Here is a 12,928-nt window from a genome sequence, read left to right as displayed (position 1 = left end):
AGTCTTGTATCCGAGGGTATACAAATTGCTCCAATATGTCCGGATACAATGACCCACTCACTGTTTGTTCCGCAAAGAAGAACGGTCCAACAATCCTGTCGTGCATTAGCCCGCACTAGACGTTTAGTTTAGGGCTATCACGAACATGTTCACTGACACGTGCGGATTTTGCGAAACCCAAATCCGAACGTTATACCTATTCCCCCTTCCTGATAGATGGAAGGTTGCTTCATCTGAGAATAAACATCTTTTCACGAAACTGGCATCCATATCAATACGCTGAAGCATATCCGCAGCAAATTCTTGTCGGCATGGTTTGTCGTTCGGCGTCAGATGTTGCAGAATTTGCACTTCGTAAGCACACATACGAAGATGCTGGTGAACTACACGATGCAATGTTGATCGAGGTACATCAAGTTACCTAGATGCTTGACGAACTGACTTACGTGAGCTTCTGCGAAGCATTTGTCTGATGTCCTCTACTGTATCTTCTGAAAGTTCGCAACGTGCACCGCCAGAGTGTTACAGAACACATAGTGTTGATGATCCCACTCATTAGGAACCACTGGTTAGTCTGGCCTGTCTACAGGTACCCCTAGGTTGTGATTGCACCAACGGCTCTCTGTATCGTTGAAGGATACAGCACGTCCGTCCTCGGTAAGGTTTCTAAGTTCACAGGGTATGTCACCTGATGGATCCCCTCCATTGGATAAAACTTCAGTTGCACATTTTAAATATTTATAGGTTCCATCTGATGCCATTTCATGTTTACTCTGCTATTGTTTCACCAAACTGAGGTTGGATTCTCATGTTATTCACAATGGTTGAATTAATTCTCTTAAGCCAGAAAATGAAGCTTTCTCACAGTAGCGAAGTAGTGTCCGTCAGTTTTTAACAGTCCTTCCGTAACCATCAAGTGGATCATTACTAAGTTTCCCGTACTATGATCGTGCATTTCTTTATCGTTAAATTGTGCATTTCTTTATCATTAAAAAGAAGGCTTTGTCACCTTTTTCTTTTTTCTTTTTGGTCTATAAGTATTGCCATTCTCTGGTCATCGACAGGGTTCCCGTGCTTCCGTTTCTATTGGTGTACCGGGTTTGAGGAATCATGAGGATCTGAGATGAAGAAGAAATGTCTCGTCCAGTCAATTTTAAGATTTCGATGTTGATTTACTGTTTTCTTCGCAGCCAAAGTTATGTCCAGCCTGAACAATATACGCAATTTGATATTTTTCTGATGATTTATTATATTAGAAGAATTAACTTGATCTAAATAATTATGGAGTGCACTAAATAGAAGGTAACCTGCAAACCTCCAGTTTTTTACAGAATCGAACGCCCACTTATAAAACAGCTTTAAAGTCTGATTACTTTGCACCTGATTTCATGTGTTAAATATTTGACTATAAGCACGAGAAGGAGGAAAAAATTAGAAAATGTTTGGAATTATGTTTAAAATTCGTTGTAAGTCAACAAGTACCCTCAAAAAGAACCAGTGGATGAATATTATCGTGTAATATGACCTCTATTTTAAGGGAAAGTTAGGTTTTCACGCATCTCAATATTTATGACGTAATGTCTTCTGAAATATGTGTTGCACAGTGATGTAATTTTGCAGGTACATGCAGTAATACATGTGGATACTGTCTGCAAACTGTGTTGTGAATAGCGTAGGTAGTAAATATGTAACAGATTAAAACGTCATGCCCGATGCTGACTCTACATAAATAGCGAAAATGTAATAAGCAATAACCTATTTTCCTTTCATCATTTGGCCTGAGGCGCGATTTAGAAAGAGTTTCGTAAATCTTTGCAATTACGTGTAAGGTTTATTTGGATGGACGCCTGTTTCTCTCTCTCCTTTTACTTTCCCTCCTTGGGGAAGTGTGTGGAGAAGTTTATAGCCTTTTGGCTTTTACTTCACAATGTATGTTGCGTGTGTGTGGTTGCCTTGGATAGTTTTGGCTGTCTGTGTATTGTGGTGGTGTTCTGGTGGTATCTTATAGTTGACTGAGGTTGGCGAGATGTTGAGTATTTTAAGAATTAAGGATTGGCTATGTGGGGTTTCCACATAAGACGAGAGTCCAAGGTTACGCCAAGATACTTGGCGGTTCTGCGCCAGGGGAGTTGGATTCCGTTTAGGTGATGGTTGAGAGGGGGGGGGGGGGGGTTGAGGAGGTGTGCGCCTTTCGAGTCTTCAGGTGATCAGCATAGCCTGCGTCATTTCAGAGTGGATGGTGATGTGCCAGCAACTGCCATAAGATTCTGTGTCATCTAAAACCCCTTGTAGCCTACGAATGACCAAGTTCTTGTTCTCATTACGTGTGTAGAAAGCTGTGTCATCTGCATAGTGTGCGGTGTGCGCCAGGGGGCCGTTGTTACGTCCTTAGTGTACAAGTTGTACAATACGGGCCGCAGAACTGAACCATGCAGCACGAATATGCCTTTTGCTGGAGGCGGACGATTCTCCTTTAACGAAGATTTATGTGAGAGATAGCTTTTGATCGGCTTAACTATGCTCTCGGGGAACCCGTATGAGTACGACTTATAGAGAAGCCCTCTAAGCCATACTGAGTCAAATGCTTTTGCTACGTCTAGTAGCACTATCCCGCATTAACCTTTATCGTTGAAGCCCTCTGTGGCTTCTTCAACCTCTCTCTTGATCTGTTGTGTGGCAGAGTAGTTCTGCCGGAATACGAATTGAAATCCGGCAGATGTTGCTCTTTAGTAATATGTTCCTGTGTGAGTATTAGCAGGAGGCGTTCGAAGATCTTGCTGAGAGTTGGCAAGAGGCTAATCGGCCTGTAGTACTGCGGGAATAGAGGGTCTTTCCCCTGCTTGTGTATCGCGACCACTTCCGCGTGCTTCCAGCAACCTGGAAATTCGCAGGAACGAGTATTCTCGTTCAAGACGTCCAAGAGGTGTGTGATCGCCGAGGATGAGAGGTTTTCACTTAACTGATTGGTGACAGGTGTCATGTCTTGGCGCTTTTTTTGTGGGGAAGGACATATTTACATTTGCCACATCTTTGGAGGTGAAAATTGGGGGTTCGTCCTCTGGGTCCTCCTCAGCATTGAGAAAGACAGAGAGTTGACGACGGATTACCTCTTCATGTTCTTCATCCTTGGATACTGCCGCTTGTAATTGCATCTCGAACGAGTCGGCGAGGGCATTGCCCTTTCCAGCATGGCCGTAGGACAGATCCCGCTCGCCGTATAGTGGCGGCACCGTAGGGCGTCTTTTGGTGAACTGCTTGGTTGCTTGTCGTAGTGTGTGATCGTCTACTTTGAGAGCTGTGAGGCGGTTTTACCTTTGCTGGTGGCTGTGCTCATTGAGCGCTAACTTTAGCTTGAGCAGCCTCCTGGTGGCATGATTTCTGGTGATCTTCCACTCTTTTTCCACCCTGTTCTTGTTTCGTATTTGGGCTAGCAAATGTTCCGGGAGTTGTACTTGCGGCGGCGGTCTTCTGCTAGCTGCAGTATGATGCCTGTTAGGTCTTCTAGCGCCTCTTCTACGCTTTCGGCAGGAGGTGGCGGAGCGCGGAGAGCGAGAGATATTCGAGTTGACAGTAACTCGGTTTTGCTCCCAGTCTCTGCGTTTGTGGGATGACTGGTACTACGGGAGTGCTACCCACTCTCCCACATCGACCTTGAAGTTGACATTACTGTGGTCGGAAGGCATTCTGTTGGTAGTCCTCGCAGCAACCAATCCTGGGATCCTCCCAGTAAGAGCTATGTCTAATACGTCGGGCAAAGCTTCATTTTTAGAAAAGTGAGTGCTCTCGACTGGATCCTATGTTTCAAATTGGTGGTTAGGCGCCAGTTGTTGCAGTTTGGTGCCTGCTCTCGAGTGCCAGTCTGGGTGCTTGGCATTGAAGTCACCGCCGATTAGGAGCTTGCCTGGAATTCGGCCTAAAGCTGCTATATCTATCTCATCATTCTCGCTATTTGGGGGTCGGTAGATTGCTAGTGCTGTTAGCGGTCCGGTGGCTGTCGTTATTTCTACGGCCACTGCTCCAATTTTATTGGTAGCTGGTATGTATACCTGGTGATGGGGAATCCCTCTTTTTATATACATGGCCACTCCTCCACACTGGGTTGGCCTATCTACACAGTAACTATTGTAACTGGAAACTGTCACTTCGATTCCCGTCTTGAAGTGGGTTTCCACCATCATGCATATATCGATTGACAATTCCTTCATGAATTATTTGAATTTGATCATTTGATTATCACATTTTGCATCTTTTGCCTGATGTGTGTCTTCTACGGACTTCACAACCTTCGTGGTTTTTGTCACACAGTGTGCACCTTATTTGTGGGTCCGTGGGTTTCAGTGTACAGGACCTTGTGTCGTGGGCCTCGGAGCACTTCCTGAGTTTTAACGCCATGGTGCAGTGTGTGGCGATGAGATTTAGTCCCTGACACCTAAAGCACTGCACCGTGTGTGACATGCAAAATCAGGACCATTTTTATCCCCCTTTAGTTCGAGAGGATATCTGGCAGTGTGACGTGGAATGAAGGCCACTTTGATTCAACTTTGCGCTCGGCGTCTTCCAATGCTCGTAGAGATGTTTTTATTTTGTCAGAACTAGCAGGTTTTGCCTTGAAACTGTCTCCCCCGATTTCCGTTTCTAATAGCTCGAAGAGGTCCCCGTAATTTCATGAAAACTCTGCGACAATCGGAGGGAGATGGTGGATGACGTGTTTCTGTGTTTTTCATACTGTTGTGTTGTTTTGTGTTGCCTCTGGGTTATCAGCCACCGCCTGATACCTATTGGAGATGAGTTCTACTCCCCGTGCGGCAGGAAGCTTCTGCTCGCGAAAGGTCTTCTTCGCTGACACGAAACCATCCGAATCCTGACCTGTTACACAGTTCCCTTCCAGGGCGATGGTTTCCTGGTTCCCTTCCTGGGCGACAACAGATGATGTCGGGGGCGCAGGCTCCTCAGAGGGTGAGGGAGTGGTTGGGGTAGGGTGGCAGACATTTTCTTGCTCTTGGAGGGTTTATCCTTGCACTCCTTTGCACGCCATTGTTTGGATGAAGTGGATTTGTGTGGGTCGGACTTAAGGGTTTTGGATCAGGTGGAGGGTTGTGTCGAGGTCGTGGGTTTGGGGAGGATATCGATCGGTAGACGTGTTTTCTGCCTGCCTTTACTCATGGATGCTATGTAATTTGTGAGGATGGTCGTGACATTGGCAAGTAGGAGCGGACCTATGACAAGGGAACGATGGGTGGGATCGCAAGAACTGACTATGTATGATGATTTTGGTGTGTTTTTGTATTACTGCATTACGTGTGTTTGTGCGAATGTCCAGAGCGGGAAAGGGGGCTGCTGCCAGGGTGTTCCAGTTAAAACCATCGTTGGCGCCGTTAGTTTACCCAGTTGCATTGCTGTCCCTATTGCGCTGGTGGACGCGGAGATCTGGAAAGACACGCGTTTTGTCGACAGCGGTAGACCACTGCAGAGCCAAGGCACCACTCGAGGTCGACATTCCATCAAAACGACAAAAAGGCACGATAATTCTGCTGTCGGGCGGTGCCGAGCAACGTATCGTGCTCCCTATAATTGCTATAATGCAGGCATCGACGTGAGCACCCGCCAATGCTTTAATAAAAGCAAAGCCGGAAGAGACTCTTGTTTTTACGCCCGTACAAGTGGGAGTCTGTGGCTGTATGTGATCAAGTCAGTCGAACGACGCTCCAAGCTCGACTGTCACTCAGAGAGTGGTCGTCTGCTCATTGTCAGTTTTATTTATGTCTCTCAGTGAGCATAGAATCCCTCATAAACTGAGACAAAGATTTTCATCTCAGCAAGGCATGAAAACTATTACTTAGCTCCATCAAGGACACACGCCTCAAGCGGACACAAGATCCCTCCACGGCGGCCGACGGCGACACTCCACGGGATTCTGGATCTTCCATAACCCGGCGCGACACCAGGGATGGGGCGGACCCTGGCGCGGACCTGGGTAGGCGCCCGCAAATAGACTGTCGGCGGCCGCAATCGAAGCATCAGCGCTCGCAGTCGAATGGTCGGCCGCCGTAACCGGGCCGTTAGTGTAGGGAATGTAAGCCTGACTGACGGACATAAATAACACTGACAATGAGCAGCCTCATTCCAATCCTCAGCATGATCTATGAGAGCCTCCTGCTGATACACACAAACGAGCATATTACCAGAGGCAACTTCTGCCGGTTTTCCATTTCGGATTTCGGCATAACCACTCTGCCCAACAACAGATCAAGAGAATGTTTGAAGCGGCCACAGAATACTTCAACCTCAGAGGCTACTGCGGGATAGTGCTACTAGACGTAGACAAAGCCTTAGTATGGCATAGAGGTTTACTCTACAAATTGTACACACAAGGGTTCTCCGGGAGCATAGCTAAGAAGATTAAAACTATCTCACAGACAGAACATTCTCTGTTAATGTAGAAGCCGCCACCTCCACCAAAACGCGTATTCGTACTAGTGTGACACAGGGATCGGTCCTGCGGGGCCCATATTGTATAGTCTGTACGCTGCTGACACACCAACGCAGAATATGCAGGTGCCACTGCCTTCTACGCACGGAATGCAAAAAAGGACCTGGGCATCTGTAGGCTACAAATGATTTCAGATGACACAGATGCTTGGGCCTGTCGCTGGCGCATCACCATCAATTATGAGAGGACGCAGACTATGCTGATCATCCGGAGTCTCAGAAGGCGCGGACCACCTCAACGCCCCCCCCCCCCCCCCCCCCCGCCCACCTTCACCTAAACGGAACCAAACTGCCTGGCGCAGGACCGCCAAGTATTTTGGCTTAACCTTGGTCTCTACTCCTACCATGGAAAACCCACATAGAAGAGGTCCACGGGAAGGTCTATGCCAGAATATCCATCCCATACCCAGTCCTCAACACAACCAGTTCACTTCCCAGCTCTGTTGGAGTGAATGTTTAACAGGCCCTTATACGTCCAGTAATGGAGTATGCACGCCCTGTCTGTGGATACGTGTGGAAACAGCAACTGGAAAACACCAGAGTCTCCAGAACCACGCCCTCAGGAGACCATTGCTTCTACAACTGCGATTCCCTATCGACGGTCTGCACCCCGAAGCTGAAATCCCAGTTCTGAAAGAACGTTTCCAAGATCAGGAAAGAGCCATCTATGAAAGCTGTTCCAGATCAGTAAATGATCGCATACACTTCCTACGTCGGCATGTCATGTCCCGCGACTAGCACAAACACTCTAAGACGATCTTCGACGACAAAGCCGAAGGGAATTTCCCTATATCCAATCCATAATCTTGCTCCTTCTCCTGTAATATCAATCATCTCGCCAACCTCATGCAAATACCAGACACACACAGAACATTCATCACATTACACGGGAACCCAAAAATCACAGAAATAATCACACAGACAAGTAAACAGGAGGAGTTAAAGCCAAAAGGCCTACACACTTCCCCAAACAGGGGAAAGTACCAGATGAGAGTACGAGGCAGACGACCATCAGTCGCTCGGTGACATTCGTACTGTGCAGATCGCGTGCGGAGCTGTGGGAGTATGTACAATAATACATCTAGCCATAGGGACCTGCTGTGGGTTACGTCTCGAGACTGTGCAAAGCTTTCAAACTTTAGCATACCGAGGACGCAGGAGCGACCAATTGTGTTTTTGTTAAAATACGGTTTGGCCCTCAGGAAGATCATTTGACGGCGAAGCAACCTTCGGAAGCATTGAAAGCGAAATTGTTGTGACTTTCCCCACTTCACTATGTCTTGCACTGGTGGTCCCTTAAGGATGGCAGCGGTCTTTTGCTGTCGACAAAAGGCCCATCTCGTTGTTGCCGCGGGCAGCGTCGACTACCGTTTTGAGCATTCCAGCTGTCGCAGAGTGAGGCTCTGCTCTCCCCCCCCCCCACCCCCCACCCCCCCACAGGGTTAGGGAAATTATGGGCCAAAACCTGGAAGGCAGCTGCGGAAACTACGAGAAGGTTTCCGTCGCAACCGTTCAGACCTCCACATCCTCCAGCGCAATAGGGCCAGCAATGCAACCAGTTAAACTAACGGTGCCAACGATGGTTGTAACCGGCACCCCCCTGGCAGCAGCCCCCTTTTCCTCTCTGGACATTAGCACAAACACCCATAATGCAGTAATACACAAAACACCAAAATCACCATACATATCTTCTGGCAAACCTTCCGGGATGTAAGGTCGTGGTCCATGAAACTCTTCAGCTCCTAACGTTAGGAGCTGAAGAGTTTGATGGACCACGACCTTACATCCCGGAAGGTTTGCCAGAAAATTTGTCATCCGGTCGTGAAAGCTTTCATACTACGATCACCATACATAGTCAGTTCTTATGATCCCACCCATCCTCCTCTTATCATAAGTCTGCTCCTGCTTGCCAATGCCACGACAAACCTCACAAATTACATAGCAGAGTAAAGGCAAGCAGACAACCCGTCAGCGGATCGATATCCTCCCCAAACCCACCACCTAGACACAACCCTCCACCTGATCCAAAAACCAGAAGCTGTGGCAGTAGAAGTAACCACTGACACCAGACCCCCAACAGTACTAGTAATCTACCGCCCCCCAAATGATGAGATCGTTGAGGGAGCTATAGCAGCTTTAGGCCAAATTGAAGGCAAACTCCTAAGCCGAGGCGACTTCAGTGCCAAGCACCCGGACTGGAACCCAAGAGTAACCTCCAGAGCAGGCGCCAAACTGCAACAACCAGCGCGAAACCACCACTTTGAAACGCGGAGTCCAGTCGAGCCTACTCTCTTCCCCAAATATCACAGGGTTTGCGGCTACGAGGACAGTCGACGGAATTTCGACTACCATCCTGTCATCTTCGAGGTCGATGTGGGAGAGTGGGTAACACTCTCGCGGTAACAGTCATCCCACAAACGCACAGACAGCGAGCGATATTGAGAAACTGTGACATCGGATATTGCTCTCGCGTAAGAGATCCCCCCCCCCCCAACCCTTTCCCCATCCCCTCCACAAAGGGACGGGACGCTACCGCAGGTACAGCTCCCGGAACATTTGATAGCTCAAATTCGACACAAGAACAGGGTGGAAGATCACCAGAAATCAGGCCAGCAGCAGGCTGCACAATCGTCTACAGAGAGAGACATCTGAAGGTAGTGCTCAGTGAGCATAGAAACCAGCATTGGCAAAACCGTCTCACAGCTCTCAAAGTAGACGATCACACACTACGCCAAGCAACCAACCAATTCACAAAAAGACGCGCTAGAGTGCCGCCACTGCACGGCGAGCGGCGTCTGCCCTACAGCCGTGCTGAAATGCTCAACGCCATCGCCGATTCCTTCGAGAAACAGTTTCAAAACCATGGGACGTGGCACACTAGATTCGCATTTGGGAGGACGGCGGTTCTATGCCGCGTGTGGCCTTCCCGATTTAGGTTTTCCGTGATTTCACAAAACGTCTCCAGGCAAATGCAGGGATTGTCCTATAAAATGGCATGGCAGACTTCCACCCCGTCCTTTCCTAATCCGAAGCGACCAATGTCCTCGCAGTCTGGTCTCCTCCCCCAAACAACTCAACCCAACCCAACCCCAAGCAGTTTCCAGCGGCAGAACCCAAGGATGAAGAGGTAGTCCGTCGTCAAACGCCTATCTTCCTCAATGCTTTTGCCCCAGAAGTCGTGGCAAAAGTAATTAGGCCTCTCCCTACAAAAATGGTGGCAGGACACGAGATTACTTGTTCGCACGATTTCCCAGCTTGCTGGAAACACTCAGAAGTGGTCGTGATACACAAACCAGGGAAAGACCCTCTATTCCCGCAGCACTACAGGCCGATTAGCCTCTTGCCAACTCTCAGCAAGACATACGGGAATATATTTTCAGACGGCAATTCTGACAGATTTCCAATTCTGGTTCCAGCAGAACTACCCTGCCCCACAACAGATCATGAGAGTGGTTGAAGCAGCCACAGAGGACTTCAGAACTGGCTATGAGCACTATGGGACTCAACATCTGTGGTCATCAGTCCCCTAGAACTTAGAGTTACGTAAACCTAACTCACCCAAGGATATCACTCACATCCATGCCCGAACAGGATTCGAACCTGCGACCGTAGTGGTCTCGCGGTTCCAGACTGAAGCGCCTTGAACCGCTCGGCCACCCCGGCCAGCACAGAGGACTTCAACCACAAAGGCTACTGCGGAATAGTGCTAGTAGTCGTAGCCAAAACCTTCGACTCAGTATGTCATAAGTTGTAGACACAAGGGTTCCCTGAGGACAAAGTTGAGCAAATTAAAAGCTATCTCACAGATAGAACTTCCGCTGTAGAAGTAGAAACCACCACCTCCACCAAAAAGAGTATTCATGTCGGGGTGCCACTGGAATTGGTCCCGGGGTCCGTTTTGTACAGTCTGTACACTGCGGACACATCAATGGCCTCCCTGGTGCACACTGCTCAATGTCGTCAGATTTTAACAACATGTTATTGACGCAGGGGAAAACACCAGGGAACAAAAATTTAAGGAAAATTTGAGCAGCAGATCGCGTTGTAAGTGTCAGAACCAGACAGCGCTGCACGCAACTGTTCCTCAGTTTGCGTCAGAGACGCTCAGAATGACTGCCTCCATGACGTATCGTGCGCTGCTGGTAAAGCTCTTTTACAAGAACGGTGACTGTGCGCAGTTAGCCCTGCACAAGCTCCGGATACTCAAGGGAACGAAAAAAGGCATTGGCCGCATGTCTGCTGCGTATCTGGAGAAAATGATTACAAAATTCAAAAAGACAGGTAATTTGGAAGCGCAGTGACGCAGAGGGATGGAAGTAGCTGATGCAGCTTTTGCCGGATATGTGGCATAGCACTGCAGAAGAACTCTGGTGGTGGTGTCGAAAATGCTGTGCACGGGGAACTACCTGAACGTTGGACATGCCAACGAGCAAGGTGCATAAAATCTAATGAGACATCCTGCATTGTTACCCATTTAAAGCACCAATGTTCAGGAGTTGCGTACTGCTGACCTGCCAGCAAGACAAAAGTTCGCTCTCATGGAAGTGGACAATGAATGGCCATGAAACATTCTGTAGACACACTCCAAGGACATGTCAAAAAGCAGAACTGCACAACATGGGCAACGGAAAATCGACATGTCTCTCAACCAGACCACCTAATTCTGCAAAGGAGAATGTGAGGTGCGGGTTGATGACATCGTTTATAATAGGTGAGTCCCGCGGTCCTGTTACATGTACCGTAATTGGTAAACGGTAAGAGAGCTTTTTGCTCATCAACGTCATTCCAATACTTCAGGTGTGGATGTGTGCGTAGAATTATTTTTAAGCAGAATGGGCCTCCTCTGCACATTGTACAGCCAATGAAGCACCTGCTGCAGAGGCAATTCGGAAATGCTAGAATTTTATCAGCCGTCGTTTCCCAACAACCTGACCGGCCACATCATCTCATCTTAATACGTGTGACTTCTGGCTGTTGGGTTATCTTAAAGATGTGTACAGTGAGCCACTTTCGAACGCTGCTGAATTGAAGACACGCACTACCGAACGTATTATGAGCGTGACCCCTGTGACTTTCATATTTGTTATGGAACATGCTGCTTTTCGATTGCAACCTGTGCACAAAATGGTGGACAGCATACTGAATATGCCTTGCGCCAGTATCACTACAATTAGAAAACGAGGTCATTTTGATTTTTATGTTTTTTCTACATCTACATCTACATTTATACTCCGCAAGCCACCCAACGGTGTGTGGCGGAGGGTACTTCACGTGCCACTGTCATTACCTCCCTTTCCTGTTCCAGTCGCGTGTGGTTCGCGGGAAGAACGACTGTCTGAAAGCCTCCGTGCACGCTCTAATCTCTCTAATTTTACATTCGTGATCTCCTCGGGAGGTATAAGCAGGGGGAAGCAATCTATTCGATACCTCATCCAGAAACGCAATGTCTCGAAACCTGGCGAGCAATCTACACCGCGATGCAGAGCCCCTCTCTTGCAGAATCTGCCACTTGAGTTTATTAAACATCTCCGTAACGCTATCACGGTTACCAAATAACCCTGTGACGGAACGCGCCGCTCTTCTTTGGATCTTCTCTATCTCCTCCGTCAAACCGATCTGGTACGGATCCCACACTGATGAGCAATACTCAAGTATAGGTCGAACGAGTGTTTTGTAAGCCACCTCCTTTGTTGATGGACTACATTTTCTAAGCACTCTCCCAATGAATCTCAACCTGGTACCCGCCTTACCAACAATTAATTTTATATGATCATTCCACTTCAAATCGTTCCGCACGCATACTCCCAGATATTTTACAGAAGTAACTGCTACCAGTGTTTGTTCAGCTATCATATAATCATACAATAAAGGATCCTTCTTTTTATGTATTCGCAATACATTACATTTTCTATGTTAAGGGACAGTTGCCACTCCCTGCACCAAGTGCCTATCCGCTGCAGATCTTCCTGCATTTCGCTACAATTTTCTAATGCTGCTACTTCTCTGTATACTACAGCATCATCCGCGAAAAGCCGCATGGAACTTCCGACACTATCTACTAGGTCATTTATATATATTGTGAAAAGCAATGGTCCCATAACACTCCCCTGTGGCACGCCAGAGGTTACTTTAACGTCTGTAGACGTCTCTCCATTGATAACAACATGCTGTGTTCTGTTTGCTAAAAACTCTTCAATCCAGCCACACAGCTGGTTTGATATTCCGTAGGCTCTTACTTTGTTTATCAGGCGACAGTGCGGAACTGTATCGAACGCCTTCCGGAAGTCAAGAAAAATAGCATCTACCTGGGAGCCTGTATCTAATATTTTCTGGGTCTCATGAACAAATAAAGCGAGTTGGGTCTCACACGATCGCTGTTTCCGGAATCCATGTTGATTCCTACATAGTAGATTCTGGGTTTCCAAAAACGACATGATAC

At 47.8% G+C, this 12,928-nt stretch overlaps 1 protein-coding gene across 1 annotated transcript in view; it reads left to right on the top strand.

The window, feature by feature from the left end:
* The window catches only part of LOC126412724 (uncharacterized), an 803,546-nt gene that overhangs the window by 219,738 nt on the left and 570,880 nt on the right, over positions 1 to 12,928 (top strand). The gene's annotated exons all lie outside the window — the stretch shown is intronic.

This window comes from Schistocerca serialis, chromosome 7 (genome assembly GCF_023864345.2).
Source record: "Schistocerca serialis cubense isolate TAMUIC-IGC-003099 chromosome 7, iqSchSeri2.2, whole genome shotgun sequence".
NCBI lineage: Eukaryota > Metazoa > Arthropoda > Insecta > Orthoptera > Acrididae > Schistocerca > Schistocerca serialis.
Note: the sequence above shows the minus strand (reverse complement) of the source record. Positions and strands in the feature narration are given on the sequence as shown.